Source organism: Gobio gobio (assembly GCF_949357685.1).
Source record: "Gobio gobio genome assembly, chromosome: 5".
Taxonomy (NCBI): Eukaryota; Metazoa; Chordata; class Actinopteri; order Cypriniformes; family Gobionidae; genus Gobio; species Gobio gobio.
Window position 1 is genome coordinate 2083946 of NC_137101.1, and position 21461 is coordinate 2105406.

General features: G+C 37.0%; 1 long non-coding RNA gene across 2 annotated transcripts; it reads right to left on the reverse strand.

The window, feature by feature from the left end:
* Window positions 1-7048: 7048 nt before the first annotated feature.
* On the reverse strand, window positions 7049-13254 carry LOC307126432. Of its 2 annotated transcripts, none has more exons than XR_013816493.1 (3): window positions 13055-13254; window positions 10702-10805; window positions 7049-8630 (listed from the first exon to the last, which is right to left on the reverse strand). It is a non-coding gene; the product is annotated as an uncharacterized lncRNA (long non-coding RNA). The 2 variants fall into 2 exon arrangements; XR_013816494.1 differs by lacking the exon at window positions 7049-8630 and adding an exon at window positions 9574-9694 and having other exon boundaries at window positions 13055-13194.
* Window positions 13255-21461: the final 8207 nt, after the last annotated feature.

Below are 21461 nucleotides of genomic sequence, written 5' to 3' on the forward strand. Positions count from 1 at the left end.
ATTTATTCAATCAAATAACCAATAAATGCACAAAGAGTGATCAATCCCTCTGACCTGCCATATGCTCTGGGACCATTTTTGGGATTTCCGCCTGGATTTGCCCTACCCAAATTGAAAAGCTTCCCATAAACACATACAGTGGTCTAAATACACAATTTTGGTGATTACATAATTTCGGAAAAACTCATATTCCTCCATTCAGATTCATTTGAATAAATCTTGCATACATGATCCAGACAAAAATATTTTTTAAAATCTAGTGGAAACGGCCAAAACTGTCTGCAGTCTGAGTTACACACTTTCAAAAATGAATTTATAACCAAAAGAAAATCAAAAAGCGCCTCTTTTTTTGTGTGTGTGTGTGTGTGGGGGGGGGGGGGGGTTATTACAGCTCAGACAACATATACTTATATGTTTATATCACTTTTAGCAGTGTTTTATGTAACTTCAAATGGTTTCCTGTAAAATGACGCCAACATTGTGTATTTAGAGACGACTGTATGTGGGTTTAGGAAGCTTTTCAATTTGGGTCGTCCAAATCCAGGTCGGAAATGGTACCAGAGAAATTTAGTGTAAAGTTACTTAAGCTTTCAAATGGTACCACATGGTCAGAGCTCCTCCACAGACATTTAAAATTTAAAGTATATACTTGATGATATACTGTGCAGAGGTTAAGAGGTTAACCTGTGTAAAAAAGTGACATTTGTCTTTGTATTTCTGTGTAGATCAGTTAGGCTGACTTTCCAGCCCGTTCCCCCAAACAAACATCTGAGAGGTGAATATACTCCTGCTCACTGCCGCCCTCCTCCATCATATGCCAGATCAGCTTCAGAAAGAGCCGTGGATTGGGAAGCGCTCAGCATCAGATGCTCCTCCAGGAGGCGGTGAATCTTCTGATCTCCTCAATCTGCTATGATCATCAGCAACAAGAGGATCTCCAAGAGCCACCTCAACACATTAGCATCATGTCATGATAATATAGTCATATATGTCATTTAACAGTCAGTTCTATGCCCATCCATTTACATAAACAAACTCACAACTACTTTTACCCAACTAAAAGTGTTTTGGAAGATCTTTTGTGCTGTATTTTGTGTGTTTACCTCTGAGCGTGTGCTTTTGAGCTCAACACAACACAAGTTTTCCTCTTCAGTTGAGGCTGATCTGGTTCATTCACTGAAACTCACAGATCCTCCATGTTTCTCTGCTGTTCTGATAAACCGAGACATTTGTTGTGAAATGTATTACATTTAAATCTAACTCTCACCTTCGACGGCCATCTTGTTTGTCGACTCGTTTGACGTTGATACACTTGTTGACCACAAGAGGAAGTCGTTGGTCATTTGGCGTATGCGCTTTTAATACAAGAAATAGGGACTTTTGCTTAAGTATGAGTATGTTAAAGTATGTATGACCTTTATAAAATATAGCCAGTGACCAAATTTGAAACATCTTTGAAACTGCAGGCATAATAATTCGAATATGATTTGTGTGGTAGAAACGGAAGCGCTGTTTTTCATCCGCTCCACTAGGCGGCGCAAGCGGCTTCTGCTTCGGGTGCTTGACGACATGAAGTTTGTTTTGTGCCAACAACACGTATAGTAAACCGTTTAAATACATATCCTGAGGATGACAGCTTTATGACAGTATTTTAATATCAATAACCAGCACATATCCCAGCCATCAACAAATAAAACCGACACACGCTTCGATAAAACGCAGGAATCGAGTGACGCGACTCACCTGTAAGTATCATGTACAGTCTCTTGCATTATCCTTATTAAGTCCTTATTCTTTGCGCTTTATGTTTAATTTTAGATAAGTAATGAAGTATTGATACGTCATTGTGTTTTGTGATTGATTATAGCAGGCCTGTGTGTGTTTATTCAATGTTATGTCAAATGTAATGTGTTGTTGTTAATGCGTTTCCACGCGAACACTAAAACACAAACACGGACTAAAGCCAGATTTCCAGAGAATCACGATGAGGTTTTTAACCTAAAAGCTTATTTAAAAGGATATCATTTTTTGATCACGGACTTTGTTTACTTGCTAAACTCACTGACAGCTTTAGAAGAACCAGTGAATTGTTGCTTTACCTTTATAAGTGTTCAAATAATCATCTTCTAATGTTCGTATGATGAAATAGATGTCTGCTGTTCCTGCTGTTTCATGCTTTTGTAGAGTTGTTGTGTGCAAAATATTTAAATATGTCTACATGTCATTTTTTTATTTGTGACCCTGGACCACAAAACGAGTCAATATTTTAAAAATTTAGATGAAAGATGAATAAATAAGCTTTATCTTGATGCATGGTTTATTAGGACATGACAATATTGGGCCGAGATATATTCAACTATTTGAAAAATTCGAAAATAATCAAAATGTTTTATGTTGTTTTACTAATAATTTTTGATGTATTATTTATGGTAGGAAATGTACTAATTATCTTCATGGAACATGATCTTTACTTAATATCCCAATGATTTTTGGCATAAAAGAAAACTCGATAATTTTGACCCAAACTATGTTTTGTTGGGTATTGCCACAAATATACCTGTGCGCTTTATGGGTCACATTTATCCATTTTTATTTAGACTAGCTTTTTAATTGTGATATTGAGATATGAAGTGATGCCTGTATTGATGTTCCTCTACAGAATACAGGATGTGTTTGGATCATCAGAAGCAGACTGTGGGACGTGTGGCCGGTGACTGTAATGATGGACTTCTGCTCATGGACAGGTCATGTATATCATGTTTGTTGTTTGCTGCTAAATGTGTAGGTTAGCATCATTTTCTTTCTGGAGGGTCACCCCTTTAAAAAGCAAATGATGGGAACCTAAACGGGTGGGGTAGGGACGGCGGGGCAAAATTTTATACAGCTAATTTTCTTTTTCATTAAATAAAGTAGCATAACCCCTGCTGGACATGGTGGTGGGGTTCGGGGGGGACCCGAATCATCCCCGTCCCTTCACACACACAGCATTCACCCGTATCGCAGAGATCTGGCTGGGATTGAACCAGCAACCTCTGAACCCGTGAGGCAGCGCTCTTACCTGTGAGCCACAGATCTCTTACTGAGACATGTGCAGGAACTTATATTTCACTTTTCACATCGATGATGTTACAATAAAACACACCGAGGTGGGGTTTGAACCCGTGCCTCCTGCGCAACCTTGGCCACAACTACATGTGTTTAGCCGCTTCACCACTGTGGCTTTCACACTAGAGCTGGTGTTTTGGCCACTTTGTTCAATATCATGGCAACAATTTAACGTAAACAAGAGTGGGATTTGAACCCACGTCTCCAGCGCCAGAGAACGTGTGTTTAGCCGCTTGCGCCACTGTTGCTTTCACGCTAGAGCTGGTGTTTTGGCCACTTTGTCTGATTTCACCACAGCGATTTAACTTCAGAAATATTGGGATTCGAACCCAGGTCTCCAAGATGAAAGCGCAACGCTTTAACTCCTGAGCCACTGAGTCTGAGGAGAGTTTGATGTTCTGCTCAAGGTTTTATTGAGAGCTCTGCTTTAAATGATGAAAAAACTTTCATTTGTAGGGTTTGAACCCAGACTTTCATGAATGACAGATGAACAATCATCCACTGAGCCACAGAGCTTATGTGGTTTTGAATTTGGTGTTTTTTGATGTTAAGTTTTGCTGCAGCATCAATAACAATTTGACGTAAGCAATAGTGGGATTTGAACCCATAACTCCAGCACAACCTCAGCATCAGAGAACGTGTGTTTAGCCGCTTGTACCACAAGATACTTTGCAACCTGCTGGATTTGATCCAATACTTTCACACCTAAAAGCGAACACTGATCTGCTCGACCGTAGAGATTGTGTTCAACTCAGCTTTAGCAAGGAATTATAATTATATTTCACTTTTATTATCTATTTATATTGAGATATTCTTGATGGAAAATCGTATTGATTTTAGTGTGAAAACGTCTCTTCATTTTGTCAAGCCAATCTTATATTCCAGCTTGAGTCTGCGCCTCCTGTGGTGATTTATGTGTGTTACAGCTGTTTGATCAGATGAATTTCTAATGAGTTTAAATGCGCTACACTTCTCTAAGACGGTGAGAGCAGAAAAACATTTGAACTGCCAATTAGAACTGTTGACACTTTCTATGTTCAGTCCTGTCTTCTGCTCAAACAAATATATTTGCTAATAAACCATTAAGGTTAATCGAGCTGTGCATTCTGTCACGATTTGTGAATTACACTAGAAAAAACTAAAGCCATAGATTTTAAATGTGTTTCTCCCTCCTGTGGTGATTTATGTGAATTACACCACAGCAGATCAAGTGTAATGAACTTAAGTTAAATGAACTACACTTCTGCAAGAGGGTGAGAAGAGGAGAATATACTCATAACATAAAAGAGTTTCTCCTCCTGTGGTGATTTGAGTGAATTACAAATCGAGTCTAATGAACTTAAAGGGATAGTTCACCCAAAAATGAAAATTCTGTCACTAATTACTCACCCTCATGTTGTTCCAACCATGTAAGACCTTCGTTCATCTTCGGAACATAATTTAGTATATTTTAGTATATTATATTCTCTGACGAGAGTTTGCGGGAGTGCCACGACGCATGAGCGAGAACTGAGATTAACCCTACTCCGAAAGAGTGAGCAGCCAGTAACAAGTAGTAGTAGAAGAAGAACACCGTAATCTCAGTTCTCGCGTATGTGTCGTGGCACTCCCGCGAACTCTCGTCAGAGGCTCAAATTGAACAACAATAATAGTGTGATAAAGTCGTTATTTTTGTTGTTTTTCCGCTCAAAAAGTATTTCCGTCGCATGATAGACTTAATACAGAGCCACTGTAGTCATTTGGACTCCTTAAATGACGTTTTCACTTACTATTCTGGGCCATCAAGTTTCATTCCCTCTGAAAGCCTATGGAGGAGTGAGACAGCTCTCAGATTTCATCAAAAATATACTAAATTATGTTCCGAAGATGAACGAAGGTCTTACATGGTTGGAACAACATGAGGGTGAGTAATTACTGACAGAATTTTCATTTTTGGGTGAACTATCCCTTTAAAAGAGTTTCGCCTCCTGTGGTGATTTGAGTGAATTACAAATCGAGGAGAGCGAAACTCTTTTATGTTATGAGTATATTCTCCTCTTGTCACCCTCTTGCAGAAGTGTAGTTAATTTAACTAAAGTTCATTACACTTGATCTGTTGTGGTGTAATTCACATTAATCACCACAGGAGGGAGAAACACATTTAAAATCTTTGGCTTAAATCGTGACAGAATGCACAGCTTGATTAATTCTAATGATTTATTAGCAAATATATTTGTTTGAGCAGAAGACAGGACTGAACATAGAAAGTGTCAACAGTTCTAATTGGCAGTTCAAATGTTTTTCTGCTCTCACCGTCTTAGAGAAGTGTAGCGCATTTAAACTCATCTGATCAAACAGCTGTAACACACACAAATCACCACAGGAGGCGCAGTCACAAGCTGGAATATAAGATTGGCTTGACAAAATGAAGAAACATTTTCACACTAAAATCCATCTGAATTTCCGTCAAGAATATCTCAGTATGAATAGATAATAAAAGTGAAATATAATTATAATTCCTTGCTAAAGCTGAGTTGAACACAATCTCTACGGTCGAGCAGATCAACGTCCGCTTTTAGGTGTGAAAGTATTGGATCAAATCCAGCAGGTTGCAAAGTTTATTGTGGTGCAAGCGGCTAAACACACATTCTTTAATGCTAAGGTTGTGCTGAGACATGGGTTCAAATCCCACTATTGCTTTCGTTAAATTGTTGCCATTAGATCAAACAAAGTGGCCAAAACACCAGCTCTCAGTGTGAAAGCCACAGTGGCGCAAGCGGCTAAACACACGGTCTTTGATTCTGAGGTTGCGCAAGAGACATGGGTTCAAATCCCACTTGTTTACGTTAAATTGTTGCCAATGGATCAAACAAAGTGGCCAAAACACCAGCTCTAGTGTGAGAGCAACAGTGGCACAAGCGGCTAAACACACGTTCTCTGATGCTGAGGTGGCGCTGGAGACGTGGGTTCAAATCCCACTTGCTTACGTTAAATTGTTGCCATGATATTGAACAAAGTGGCCAAAACACCAGCTCTCAGTGTGAAAGCCACAGTGGTGAAGCGGCTAAACACATGTAGTTGTGGCCAAGGTTGCGCAGGAGGCACGGGTTCAAACCCCACCTCGGTGTGTTTTATTGTAACATCATCGATGTGAAAAGTGAAATATAAGTTCCTGCACATGTCTCAGTAAGAGATCTGTGGCTCACAGGTAAGAGCGCTGCCTCACGGGTTCAGAGGTTGCTGGTTCGATCCCAGCCAGATCTCCGCGATACGGGTGAATGCTGTGTGTGTGTGTGTGAAGGGACGGGGATGATTCGGGTCCCCCCCGATCCCCACCACCATGTCCAGCAGGGGTTATGCTACTTTATTTAATGAAAAAGAAAATTAGCTGTATAAAAATTTTGCCCCGCCGTCCCTACCCCACCCGTTTAGGTTCCCATCATTTGCTTTTTAAAGGGGTGACCCTCCAGAAAGAAAATGATGCTAACCTACACATTTAGCAGCAAACAACAAACATGATATACATGACCTGTCCATGAGCAGAAGTCCATCATTACAGTCACCGGCCACACGTCCCACAGTCTGCTTCTGATGATCCAAACACATCCTGTATTCTGTAGAGGAACATCAATACAGGCATCACTTCATATCTCAATATCACAATTATAAAGCTAGTCTAAATAAAAATGGATAAATGTGACCCATAAGGCGCACAGGTATATTTGTGGCAATACCCAACAAAACATAGTTTGGGTCAAAATTATCGAGTTTTCTTTTATGCCAAAAATCATTGGGATATTAAGTAAAGATCATGTTCCATTAAGATATTTAGTACATTTCCTACCATAAATAATACATCAAAAATTATTAGTAAAACAACATAAAACATTTTGATTATTTTCGAATTTTTCAAATAGTTGAATATATCTCGGCCCAATATTGTCATGTCCTAATAAACCATGCATCAATATAAAGCTTATTTATTCATCTTTCATCTCAATTTTTTAAAATATTGACTGGTTTTGTGGTCCAGGGTCACACGTAAAAAAATGACATGTAGACATATTTAAATATTTTGCACACAACAACTCTACAAAAGCATGAAACAGCAGGAACAGCAGACATCTATTTCATCATACGAACATTAGAAGATGATTATTTGAACACTTATAAAGGTAAAGCAACAATTCATTGGTTCTTCTAAAGCTGTCAGTGAGTTTAGCAAGTAAACAAAGTCCGTGATAAAAAATTGATATCCTTTTAAATAAGCTTTTAGGTTAAAAACCTCATCGTGATTCTCTGGAAATCTGGCTTTAGTCCATGTTTGTGTTTGAGTGTTCGCGTGGAAACGCATTAACAACAACACATTACATTTGACATAACATTGAATAAACACACACAGGCCTGCTATAATCAATCACAAAACACAATGACGTATCAATACTTAATGACTTATCTAAAATTAAACATAAAGCGCAAAGAATAAGGACTTAATAAGGATAATGCAAGAGACTGTACATGATACTTACAGGTGAGTCGCGTCACTCGATTCCTGCGTTTTATCGAAGCGTGTGTCGGTTTTATTTGTTGATGGCTGGGATATGTGCTGGTTATTGATATTAAAATACTGTCATAAAGCTGTCATCCTCAGGATATGTATTTAAACTGTTTACTATACGTGTTGTTGGCACAAAACAAACTTCATGTCGCCAAGCACCCGAAGCAGAAGCCGCTTGCGCCGCCTAGTGGAGCGGATGAAAAACAGCGCTTCCGTTTCTACCACACAAATCATATTCGAATTATTATGCCTGCAGTTTCAAAGATGTTTCAAATTTGGTCACTGGCTATATTTTATAAAGGTCATGCATACTTTAACATACTCATACTTAAGCAAAAGTCCCTATTTCTTGTATTAAAAGCGCATACGCCAAATTACCAACGACTTCCTCTTGTGGTCAACAAGTGTATCAACGTCAAACGAGTCGACAAACAAGATGGCCGTCGAAGGTGAGAGTTAGATTTAAATGTAATACATTTCACAACAAATGTCTCGGTTTATCAGAACAGCAGAGAAACATGGAGGATCTGTGAGTTTCAGTGAATGAACCAGATCAGCCTCAACTGAAGGGGAAAACTTGTGTTGTGTTGAGCTAAAAAGCACACGCTCAGAGGTAAACACACAAAATACAGGACAAAAGATCTTCCAAAACACTTTTAGTTGGGTAAAAGTAGTTGTGAGTTTGTTTATGTAAATGGATGGGCATAGAACTGACTGTTAAATGACATGTATGACTATATTATCATGACATGATGCTAATGTGTTGAGGTGGCTCTTGGAGATCCTCTTGTTGCTGATGATCATAGCAGATTGAGGAGATCAGAAGATTCACCGCCTCCTGGAGGAGCATCTGATGCTGAGCGCTTCCCAATCCACGGCTCTTTCTGAAGCTCTGGCATATGATGGAGGAGGGCGGCAGTGAGCAGGAGTATATTCACCTCTCAGATGTTTGTTTGGGGGAACGGGCTGGAAAGTCAGCCTAACTGATCTACACAGAAATACAAAGACAAATGTCACTTTTTTACACAGGTTAACCTCTTAACCTCTGCACAGTATATCATCAAGTATATACTTTACATTGTAAATGTCTGTGGAGGAGCTCTGACCATGTGGTACCATTTGAAAGCTTAGAGTCATGGACATGTGCATCACTTTGGCATTTGTTTTACACAAAGTAACTTTACACTAAATTTCTCTGGTACCATTTCTGACCTGGATTTGGACGACCCGAATTGAAAAGCTTCCTATACCCACATACAGTCGTCTCTAAATACACAATGTTGGCGTCATTTTACAGGAAACCATTTGAAGTTACATAAAACACTGCTAAAAGTGATAAACATGTTGTCTGACCTGTAATACTACTACCCCCCCCCCCTCCCCCCCCCAAAAAGAGGCGCTTTTTGATTTTCTTTTGGTTATAAATTCATTTTTGAAAGTGTGTAACTCAGACTGCAGACAGTTTTGGCCGTTTCCACTAGATTTTAAAAAATATTTTTTTCTGGATCATGTATGCAAGATTTATTCAAATGAATCTGAATGGAGGAATATGAGTTTTTCCGAAATTATGTAATCACCAAAATTGTGTATTTAGACCACTGTATGTGTTTATGGGAAGCTTTTCAATTTGGGTAGGGCAAATCCAGGCGGAAATCCCAAAAATGGTCCCAGAGCATATGGCAGGTCAGAGGGATTGGTCACTCTTTGTGCATTTATTGGTTATTTGATTGAATAAATATACTTGTATGAAGCCTGTATCAAAATGTTATATGTACAAACTAATCACTGCTATAACAACTAAACTGATGAATATTTCAGGCACAGGAGTGAGATCTGATCAGTGTGTCCCCCTTGTGGACATTAGGTGTGTCTGCATTTACATTTAAAAATAACACTGAAAGTGCACATGAAGTGCTTTATTTGGCCCTGTCCCAAATGGCACCGATCCTGATGAGCCACTTTCCTGAGTTTAGCTCCAACCTGATCAAAAACACCTGAAGCAGCAAATCAAGCATTACTAGAACCTTCAGGCAGGTGTGATGGACTCTGGATCTAAATGAAAGAAAAACTCACTGAATAAGCAAATAATGTTTCATACATGTACAACGATTATACATTTGTTTCAATATCTCATGACATTAATAAAACCACATCCAAAACAGCCTTCACACACACTTGAACAGATTCAGAGCTTGTTCAAATGTTGCAGTAATTAATGCTGTAGCTAGACATAAAATCTAATGATCCTTAAATCAAACTGCTGGAGGAGAATTGTTTGTCTTTACATTTGAAAGTCTAGGTTCAAATCCCCCAATGTGCATAATTTTCATTACATAAAACAAAGCTCTCAATAAAACACCGTCCAAAACACACCACAGATTCAGTGGCTCAGGAGTTAAAGCGTTACCCTTTCGTCTTGGAGTCATGGGTTCAAATCCCACTATTGCTTACGTTAAATTGTTATTGATGCTGCAGCAAAACTTAACATCAAAAAACCCCAAAATCACAAGCTCTGTGGCTCAGTGGATGATTGTTCATCTGTCAAGCATGAAAGTCTGGGTTCAAACCCCACAAATGTAAGTGTTTTTCATTATTTAAAGCAGAGCTCTCAATAAAAGCTTGAGCAGAACATCAAACTCTCCTCAGAGTCAGTGGCTCAGGAGTTAAAGCGTTGCGCTTTCATCTTGGAGACCTGGGTTCGAATCCCAATATTTCTTAAGTTAAATCGCTGTGGTGAAATCAGACAAAGTGGCCCAAACGGCAGCTCTCAGTGTGAAAGCCACGATGGCACTAGTGGCTAAACACACGTTGGTTGCGGACAAGGCTGCGCTAGAGGCATGGGTTCAAACCCCACCTCGGTGTGTGTGGGGATCACACCAAAGACAGAAAGCTGTGGCAACAGCAAAAGTACCTGGGGCGGTACACAGAATAAGAGGTGAAGTGGCGAAGGAAACCGGATACTCAGTACGAGACGGGTTCTCTGGGGCGGTAAAACAGACCGGCTACAGCCGAGAAAAACACGGACCAGAAGCAAAACAGACACGGACTAACACACATACCTGGGGCGGTGAAACAACCACAGTGTGAGAGATGAAGGCCGGATCGAGAGGTGGGCGTGTGCCAGGAGGAAAGAGAGGCGGGCCTGAGAGAAAGAGAGGCGGGCCTGAGAGAGAAAGGAAGGAAGGGAGGACAGCAAAGAGGGGAAATATTTTTTTTGTTAAATTTTTTTCTTTTTTTAATAAAAAAAATAATAATAATTTACAATGTAAAAAAAAATCCAAAAAACATGCGGACACAAAATTTCTGTAGCAGGGCTGGGGTTTGAACCCAGGTCTCCTGCGTCAGGCTTGATTCTCACAGCACAAGCTCTGCCCACTGGACCACTGCCGTCTCACAGTGAGAGAGGCTATTTTGTTGGTTTTAAAGTAAACCCATAGGCACACATTAAAAAAAAAAAAAAAAAAAAGTATCTTAAATCCAATTGTTTAACATTAAATTAAAAATTATTCAATAAAATTCGTTTTTAAAAGCTTCTAAAAAATATATATTATTATTAATTAAAATATGTTGAAAATATTTTAAAAAGTAAATACATTTATTTTAAAATGAAATGAAATGAACTGACCTAATGATATACACCAGTAGAGCTGGATAAACTGGTGGTTCATTAATCGTACAAACTACAATGTTATTAATTCAATTCTTTGCAATACAGCAGTGTATATTAGGGCTGAGTATTGACACAACTTTCACAATTCGATTCGATTTTGATTCTTAGGGCTGCGCAATATTGAGGAAAAATGCGGTATGCAATACCTGCTTAAATAATGCGATATGCGATATGATATTGCTTTAAGTGTATAAAATTTGCTTAAATTATATATATTTTTAAAATAAGTGCTGGTGTTTGAGTGCGACGCGCTGCTAGTTGGATTCGAATCCGGATATTGCAGCGGAGAAGAACATAACATTACTACTGGCGTGACATAACTGAAGATACGAATTAGCATATTTGTATTAATATTAGAACGGAGTTCTAATGCATGACAAAATAAATCACATTTAAAATAATTTTTGAAGAATTGTTAAACGTTAGAAAATAGTATTATTAAAAAAATAATAATTTAGCTACGCTAGTGACTGGATGTGGTTTTTCTGAGGTAAATGTGACATGACGTTGTTCACAAGCTGTTTTACTGACTGACGCAGTTGAAAAACTAAGCGATTCCGTGTGACATGATACAGATTTTGGAAAGTTGTACTGTGTCTTTTAACACTTTCGGATGCTCATTCATGTTTATTTTGCGCTGAAACCGATATTAAAGCGGATGAGTTCACGTGAGATGGGCGGTGCGCGCTCACGCTTCTTTTGAGCTGCGCACGAGTGCGACAAAATGGTATTTATGTTTTTGAATTTCGTAATAAAATGGACGTAATTTGAAATCTGAGACTTTGTTCATATCAATAGTAAAAAAGCACAAAGATTATTGTGATTTATTGGATGGAAGGCACGCTATAATGTTTATTTCATTAATCAAATGAAAACAGGATGACTAATCCCAAGAACACTATAGTAAAAGTGTACACAAATAAACACAATAAACACAAAAGTGCTCAAAATGCATTGGTTAGAGTAGCATAAACTAGAATAGGGAGGGATTAAAGGAACCTGAAAGCATAGATTTTGTTTTGTTTATGATGATGATATTTAAAGCTAACTTTTTTTGTGTTCAATATTTACAAAAATTATATAATGAGAATGTACAACATGAATCCATTTTCCAAACGCTGTTTTTGTCTTACCCTGAATCATTGTGGTACACTTATAATAAGTGTTTACATTGGGACTATTTCAGGCCGGTCTGGTAGGAACCGCCGCGGAGGAGCACAGTCCCTGCGCAACTCGCCATAAACATAAACAGAGAGAAGTAGCTCCGGCTGCAATGTTCATCCGCAAGACGCAGTTCTGTTTATTAACGGCGAGAGCGCAGTTATGAACTGCAGTTTTAACAAAACAAATGTTTGTTGTTCCAGTATATAATTAGAAATATTTGTCCATTTAGAGTTAAATGAGATTTTCCTTCACAATAAGCAACAGTAAACAAAGACACATGGATTGATATATGATGATGTACATCGGCTGTTCAAACGGTGCATTGTGGGATAGAATGAGTGCACTCAATAACGTCCACTATGGTTTCGGACACACTACAAATGGCCCCTCAAATAATGCCCTATTGATTTTCGGTTTCAGCCCATGCAAACAAAGCATGTGATAACCCTTTATAGAAGATGCAAATGCATTCAAACATGCTTAGCTGTCAAACAACAACACCTTTGGTTAGAGATCCCATGTACTAGTTGCCCGTTTGTACTAGATATTTTAAAAGAGAAATGTTTGTTGATACTTACAGGTGAGTCGCGCGGCACCCGGTTTCCTGTCGCGTTACTTTATCGCAGCGTGTGCCGGTTTTGTTTGTTTATGAGCTGTTGAGTAACATTAGAGTCTGTCGCTGAGCTGTCATCTGCACTTAAAACAGTCCCTACACGCGTTAGTTGTGAAACAGGGAAAGCGTCGTCGTGTTGTCAAGAATCTGTTGGTGTGTCAGACTGAACGTGAAAGCCGCGTGCGCCCCCTAGTGTAGCGGACGGAGAACTGCACTTCAGTTTCTACATCCACATTGCCAATATACTTTTGGGTAAAAGTTTGGTCACTGACCTAATTCCAAAACATCTAGCCTAATTTAACACTTGCATACTCAGGCAAAACACCGTATTTTTTAGGGTAAGTGGAAGTCAAGTGCAAAATAAGTGATCGTCTGGAAATCTCTTCTGTTTGGCAGGAGTTTTGTCTTAATCATTCAGAACCAATGAAACTAAAGAAATCCTTTCATGAGGAACGGCTTCACCAGGACTCAATGATTGAAGATCCACAGCTCATCTCATGAGCCTCTGAGTCTGAGACGCTGACGCTGTTCTTGAGTTTTATGGAGATCTTTGTGTTATAATCGACTCATTAGGTGTGTATCGCTGAGAGATGATGCTTCAGATTTAAAGTTCATCTTAATGTGTTTAAGCTGGTAAAAGATGCTCATCATTGATTGAGAACTCATTGCCTACTCTGTCCAGAAACAAACACACCAAACATATTTTATGATTTATTATTAAATTATGGGAAAACCAGAGCTACACTTGTAGAAATTATTTCTAACGTGATGTGTGAAAGCTGCTTGAAATTTGACATTGAAATATGCAAACTTATAAATGCTAAGCTTGTGTTATAAATAAATATATTATCAATTTTGTGTAATTTTGTAGGTTTTTAAATAAATGTATATATACAAAAATATCAGAAGATCTAAAAAGAGTTTCGCCTCCTGTGGTGATTTGAGTGAATCACAAATCGAGTTTAATGAACTTAAAAGAGTTTCTCCCTCCTGTGGTGATTTGAGTGAATTACAAATTGAGTCTTTTAAAAAGTCTATTAAAATAAATAAGAAATATTCCGAATTAATACTTTTGTTCATTTTCTTTATTACCGTAATGTAATTTGCCAGCAATAAAGATAGTATCATATTTTAAATAATCTGTAATGTACCCCCTCGCCCACCACACCAATTTGTTCACTACTTTGCGCAGTCGCTGGGATGAATGGTTGGAGTGTGAATTGTTGGAGAAAGCTGACGGAAAATCGACATTGTTGGTCGACACCAGGCAAAAAAAAGAAAAATCCTGACCAAACGAAGGTACCCGTATTGCTAAGTTAGCTGTTAAGTTAGCTCAGCGTTTCTCAAAGTGTGGTGGGGTGGGAATAGAGACATGACCATCTTTTTAATTCCTTTATTTATTGACCATACACTCAAAACAAAAAAACAAAGACACATTTAAATGTAAGCCTTACTTAACCTTTTCACACTTAAGTTTAAACGTTTTTCAAGGCGACCGTTATTGATCCTAGTATCACATTATGGTTCCCATGGAGACGCGTCATTCATTGCTTGTCACACCGCAGCCACAATAGCGCTGAATGACTGATGATCTGCTTTTAATTCCTTTTTTATTCAAAATTTCACACATTTGTTAGCTATAGCAGGATATATCTGATATTCCGATTGTCAAATATGTGCAAGTGGATGTGTTTTGTTGTTCAAACACCTTTATAACGATCGCGTTAGTTGAGCTGTATGCGCAACGTATTTTAGGTATCTATCTTATTAAAATACCTAAAAAAATACGTACATTATTAGGAATTTACCACCTCCGGCTCAATTTGAGATAATTTTTTTTACATATTTTTTATGCATGGAGTTTGCAAAGTGACAAAATTAATCAAAGCACAACTAACGTTAACGTTAGTCCACACTTGTTTTTCTCAGTTTCTGAATTCGATGTTATCAGAGGCTAAATGCAAACACAATTTTTTTTATCTACTTTTGAGTCTTATTTCATGCAAAGTGATAATATAATTGCACTTTCATTTTCTCTATTTGAAAGTTTTTAATGCGGTTATTTGATGTTAAGTTTTTAAAATGTGATGTTAATAAAATACATTTTAACAGTTAAACTTAAAGCCTAGTTTATTAACTTGTATTATTTTTAACTTATTAACTTATTTTGTTGGGGTTTTGTTGGGGACAGGTGGGGCTCGGAACCCTTTCCTACCTCCGAAGTGGGGAATGGCAGAAAAAGTTTGAGAAACACTGAGTTATTTAACTACTGTGTCATTATGGCATAAATAGTCAAGTCAACAGCTGCATTTACGTTAAGTACACTGTAAAAAAAAAAATTCTAGTGAGCGATCACATCTAAAATTTTCATTTGGCCTAATTTAATTTCTGTGAATTGATGCAATTTAATTCAATTAAAATTCAATTTGGCCAACTGAAAATTTTAGATGTGATCGCTCACTAGAAAATTTTCAATTAGAGACGCACGATCATAGATATACATAATATCTATGCGCGCGATGACGCGCTGACAAGATGGCGACGGCCAGCTCGACCCGACTTTACGCTTCAAAACTGCTCTTCAGAATCCAATTGGTGACGTCACGGACACTACATCCATATTTATTTACAGTCTATGATCTGGACACGCCCTAAGAGCACCTGAGCCGGCTGTCGGCCATTTTGAATTAGGTGCTAAATTGCTGTATTTTATGAACACATGAACGGATTGTGCGCTCAGATCAGTTACAATAGGGCCCTTTATGTTACTGTTTTTAATGCAGTTTTGCTCTGTGTATTAATATCAATCAGCGTCTTGCATTTATTTTGAGCTGGTCATTACACTGAACAACTTTGGAAAGGTATTGGCGCATTTATTAATGATAATATCCTACCAAATGTAACCATAACTCTTATGACTCCACTATATCTTCACAAACAAACTGATTGTTCTTGTTTTTTTGGAAGTATTTTAAAAGTATTTGAACACCGTTTCATCTTCAGTAAATGATAAAGCAAGTCGAATGACTTGATTTTGCAGTGCCTTTGATTTGTTTACTTTAATTGACATACAAATGTATTTATTTACTTTGTTTTCTGTTGTTCTATCTGTGTGTGTTCTGTTGACAATCGGTGTATTTTTGTTCGATTTTGTGTATGCAAAAAAGGTGCGATGCTGATGAATTTCCAGCGGGCTTGATTCGGGTCAAAGGTCACGCCAGAAGTCCTCACCTGATTCCGTCCTGCTGTTGTCTGAAGGTCAGAGATGAAGAGTCCGCGCTCATCTTCCTCATCCAGATCCTCCAAAACGCCCCGCTGGACTTCATAAGGTCTGACTCTTTATACAAAATCCGCTTAAAATCATATTTAATAACTGGGGAGAAAGTAAATGAGCTCGGTCAGCGTCACCACCGGGTGGCTTTTATTTCGTTTTCCAAAATAAAAGTCTTTTTATTTACCAAAAAAAGAGAGCCTTTACAAACAAATACATCGTGGATTAAAGTGTATATGTTGTGATATTCAACACAAAAGAACTGGAGAAAAAGATTGTCTGTCGAATAACGTTAAAATGTTACGTTACATAATTGATACTGTTGTGGCCGTGAAATATGAATGTATTTGAATTGTTTATTGATGGAATGTTGCCGTGTTTGTTATAAATGATTTATCCGTGCACATCATTATACTTTTAAAAAAATAAATAAATTTGAATCTATTTAAAAATGATTTAATTCAAGAGTTACTGCTGTAGAAATAAATTGCTGTGATGTAATTCACACATTTGACCACAGGATGGCGTTTACATTACAATTCAAGCGTATATTACAGATGTAAAACTATACTACTAAATAAATAAAAGGGGTACTATGTGTTTCATATAGTAACGAACAATTTATTTAATATGAAATCAATGCAAAATAATTTCCTCTGACTCTGTTATTCACTTAATTCACCACGGGAGTCATTTGACTCGCTTTATTTAATTTATTTTAACACAGTATCCTCTGACTCAAGTTATTACTAGAAATCATATGGTACAAATAATTAACAGCACAGAATTCGATTAAGACATTGGACTTACCTTTTTTTTAATTATATTATGTTTTTATTTGAACAAATCGGGAGGTAGAAGAACAGAACAATACCCACAGAATAATACAATCCATTTTTCATAATGTTTATACATTCAATGCGTGTCAGATGGTTTGTTGCCGTACAGCATAATCAGTAATTTATTAAATAAAAAAAAGAAATAAAAAAAAAAGAAATAATTAAGTGTAATTCACAGAATTCACCACAGGAGGGCGTTCACACGCGAATCTTATAAGAATATATTTCTATTAAACAAAAGCGAACTTTTCCAGTTGTATTATTGTCTCACAGGGTAATCAATAAATGTATTAAATAATATGAAATCAATTCAAATTAATTGAATGCAGTTAAGTTCTCCTCTGGCTCTGAATAAGTCGCGGTGGTGTAATTCCCACAGCTCACCACAGGATGACGCCAAACTCCCGTTCAAAAAGTATATTGCAGCATCAGACGCAAAATATATTTATAGAAAATAAAAAAGGTAATTTTCCAGATGTTTTACTGCTTGACATGGTTATTAATATTTTATTAAATATTTAAAAAATATTTTAATTCGATGTTTTCCTCTGACCGCGGCTGTGTAATTCACGCAGTTCACCACAGGAGGGCGACACGGCTCCGTTCGTCTTTATGATAATAAACTAGGACAAAAAACAACACACAGCGATGTTTCAATCCATACAAGGTCATTTTTATATAGGATTAACAATATAGTTCTTTAAAAAAAATGTTTCCACACAGGATAATTCATAATAAATGTAACTAAGTGTGTTCAGTGTTTCAAAGTCACCATAAGGCTTTCAGCACTGTGAGAAAATTACAATAAAATACACAAAAACACACATTATTACCAGGAGTTTAATTCACACAGTTCACCACATTTAAATGTACATTACAGATGTAAACATTACAACTAAATATAAGGAGCAATTCTGCCGTTTTACATGGTGTAATTAATTAGTTAAATATGAAATCAATGCAAACTCGAGTTATAATTAACAGCCCTGTTATTCATTTAATTCACCACAGGAGGGCGTTCAGTGAAGAATCATTGACTCGCTTTATTTAAATTATATTATTTATTTGAACACAGTATTAGATAAAACACAGATAATAACAGTCCATACAAGAACTTGTTTATACATCTAACACAATATTTATTCTTAAGAAGACAAGCATGCCATGTTTTGTTGCCCCACACATTATAATAAATCATTAAATAATTTTATTAAATAGGAATTGTCATTTTATCCTCGGTATATAGATCTATATATATATATCTATATCTATATCTATCTATCTATATCTATATCTATATCTATCTATATATAGATCTATATCTATATCTATCTATATATAGATCTATATCTATATCTATCTATATATAGAGATCTATATCTATATCTATCTATATATAGAGATCTATATCTATATCTATCTATATATAGATCTATATCTATATCTATCTATATATAGATCTATATCTATATCTATCTATATATAGATCTATATCTATATCTATCTATATATAGATCTATATCTATATATAGATCTATATCTATATCTATCTATATATAGATCTATATCTATCTATCTATAGATCTATATCTATATCTATCTATCTATAGATCTATATCTATATCTATCTATCTATAGATCTATATCTATCTATCTATCTATCTATCTATCTATCTATCTATCTATCTATCTATCTATCTATCTATCTATCTATCTATCTATCTATCTATCTATCTATCTATCTATCTATCTATCTATCTATCTATCTATCTATCTATCTATCTATCTATCTATGTTTGCAGTGCCAAGGATAAAAAAAATAGATCATTTCAAATCAATGCAAATTAAATTACATATTTTGCTATATTTGTTTGACACAAGTGGCCAAAAATATTCAGTAAAGGCGGCGGCCATCTTAGAAACGCCTCATCCGTTTGAATAGGGAAACATCGATTTCTCCAAAACTGTTTGACAAGCTAACGAATAAATTTCATATTTGAAATCCCCAATAAAATCTGACAACAACTGTCTCAAACATTTTATTTTCTAAACGCTCCAATCATGATAAAAAAAAAAAACTGAATTTTCAGCCTGGACTGCGCATGCTCAGTTCTAAACGTGCGCCTAAACTCTGCCTGTTTCTATAGCAACCGGCGCTTCTAACGGTAGCTGCAGTGACGTGATGACTTTACTAATCAATGATTGGCTCTTTCATTTAGAAGGCGGGACTTTCTCCCATTCATAAGTAATCGGAGTGCACCTCAAATATATATATATATATATATACACACACACACACACACACACACACACACACACACACCAAAGACTCATATCATATAGGTCTTTGGTAAAGGTGTCAGTTTAGCCCTCAAGTGCTGAATCCAATTCCATCTTGATAATTTTATGTAAATTAATTTTCATTTTCTTGTGTAGAGTCACGTGGTTCAGTCGTCACGTCACTTACCGTCAAACAGACGAGTATGGGTTCGAGTCTCAGTCCGGTGAAGGAAAAAAAGTGAAGTTACATATATGTTTTGTAATATTGAGACAAAGTTGTCTCTTCATGCAGATGATCAGAGTTATCTTCTTGTGATGCTGCAGATTCACTGGTTTTAAACGATTTTTTAAAAACGGACACATTTCGAGTTCGTGAATGCGCAAGTGGTGTCAGGAAAATTTGGTTCGAATCCCGCGACAAGATGTTTTTAAAATCCTTCTGGTCAGAAAATGTACATATCCACATCATCTCTGAATCGGATTCGAAGTTTCATTAGACTGAAATGTGATCTAGTAGTAGCAGAACATAGAAACTAAAGTGCAGTTCTCCATCCGCTCCACTAGGCGGCGTGAGCGGGTTTCACCTGCGGTCGCCACAGCAACACGTGCAGATTCAGAATGTTTTATTTACACATATCACATAAAACAGTATGAACCAGTATGTCACGCGACTCACCTGTAAAACCTTCTGGCAGTTCATTAGATTTAGACCAAAATACAGAATAAAACCTGCATATATGTTTATGTTTAGTATCATATTTGACACATTTGTGCTCATAGTATAACAGTTAGAACGCAGAGGGAAAAACCGCTCAACTTTTGCAAAAAGCAAAAATATGACATTTAGTGCATAAATTGTGTTTTATATATATATATTAATGTAAGATGAAATTCTGATGCTTGTAATATAAATACAATGTGCATAAAATGCGTGTGTGTGCGCGTGTCTATGCATATATATATATAGGAACAACGTGAGGCTGAGCTGGGCTCGACACGACACAAAAGGGATAGTTCACCCAAAAATGATGATTACCCATGATTTCCTCACCCTCAAGTCATCCTAGGTGTGTATGACATTCTTCTTTATAATGGCAGTGAATCACTGTTTCTGTTTTGAAGTCCATAAAAGAGCATCCATCCATCATAAAAGAGCATCTATCCGTCATAAAAGTGCATCTATCCATCATAAAAGTGCATCTATCCATCATAAAAGTGCATCTATCCATCATAAAAGTGCATCTATCCATCATAAAAGTGCATCTATCCATCATAAAAGTGCACCTATCCGTCATAAAAGTGCATCTATCCATCATAAAAGTGCACCTATCCGTCATAAAAGTGCATCTATCCATCATAAAAGTGCATCTATCCGGCATAAAAGCGCATCTATCCGTCATAAAAGCGCATCTATCCGTCATAAAAGCGCATCTATCCGTCATAAAAGTGCATCTATCCATCATAAAAGTGCATCTGTCCGTCATAAAAGAGCATCCATCCGTCATAAAAGCGCATCTATCCATCATAAAAGTGCATCTATCCGTCATAAAAGCGCATCTATCCGTCATAAAAGCGCATCTATCCATCATAAAAGCGCATCTATCCGTCATAAAAGCGCATCTGTCCGTCATAAAAGTGCATCTGTCCATCATAAAAGCGCATCTATCCGTCATAAAAGCGCATCTATCCGTCATAAAAGCGCATCTATCCATCATAAAAGTGCATCTGTCCGTCATAAAAGCGCATCTGTCCATCATAAAAGTGCATCTGTCCATCATAAAAGCGCATCTATCCGTCATAAAAGCGCATCTATCCATCATAAAAGAGCATCTGTCCATCATAAAAGCGCATCTATCCGTCATAAAAGCGCATCTATCCATCATAAAAGCGCATCTATCCGTCATAAAAGTGCATCTGTCCGTCATAAAAGAGCATCTGTCCATCATAAAAGTGCATCTATCCGTCATAAAAGTGCATCTGTC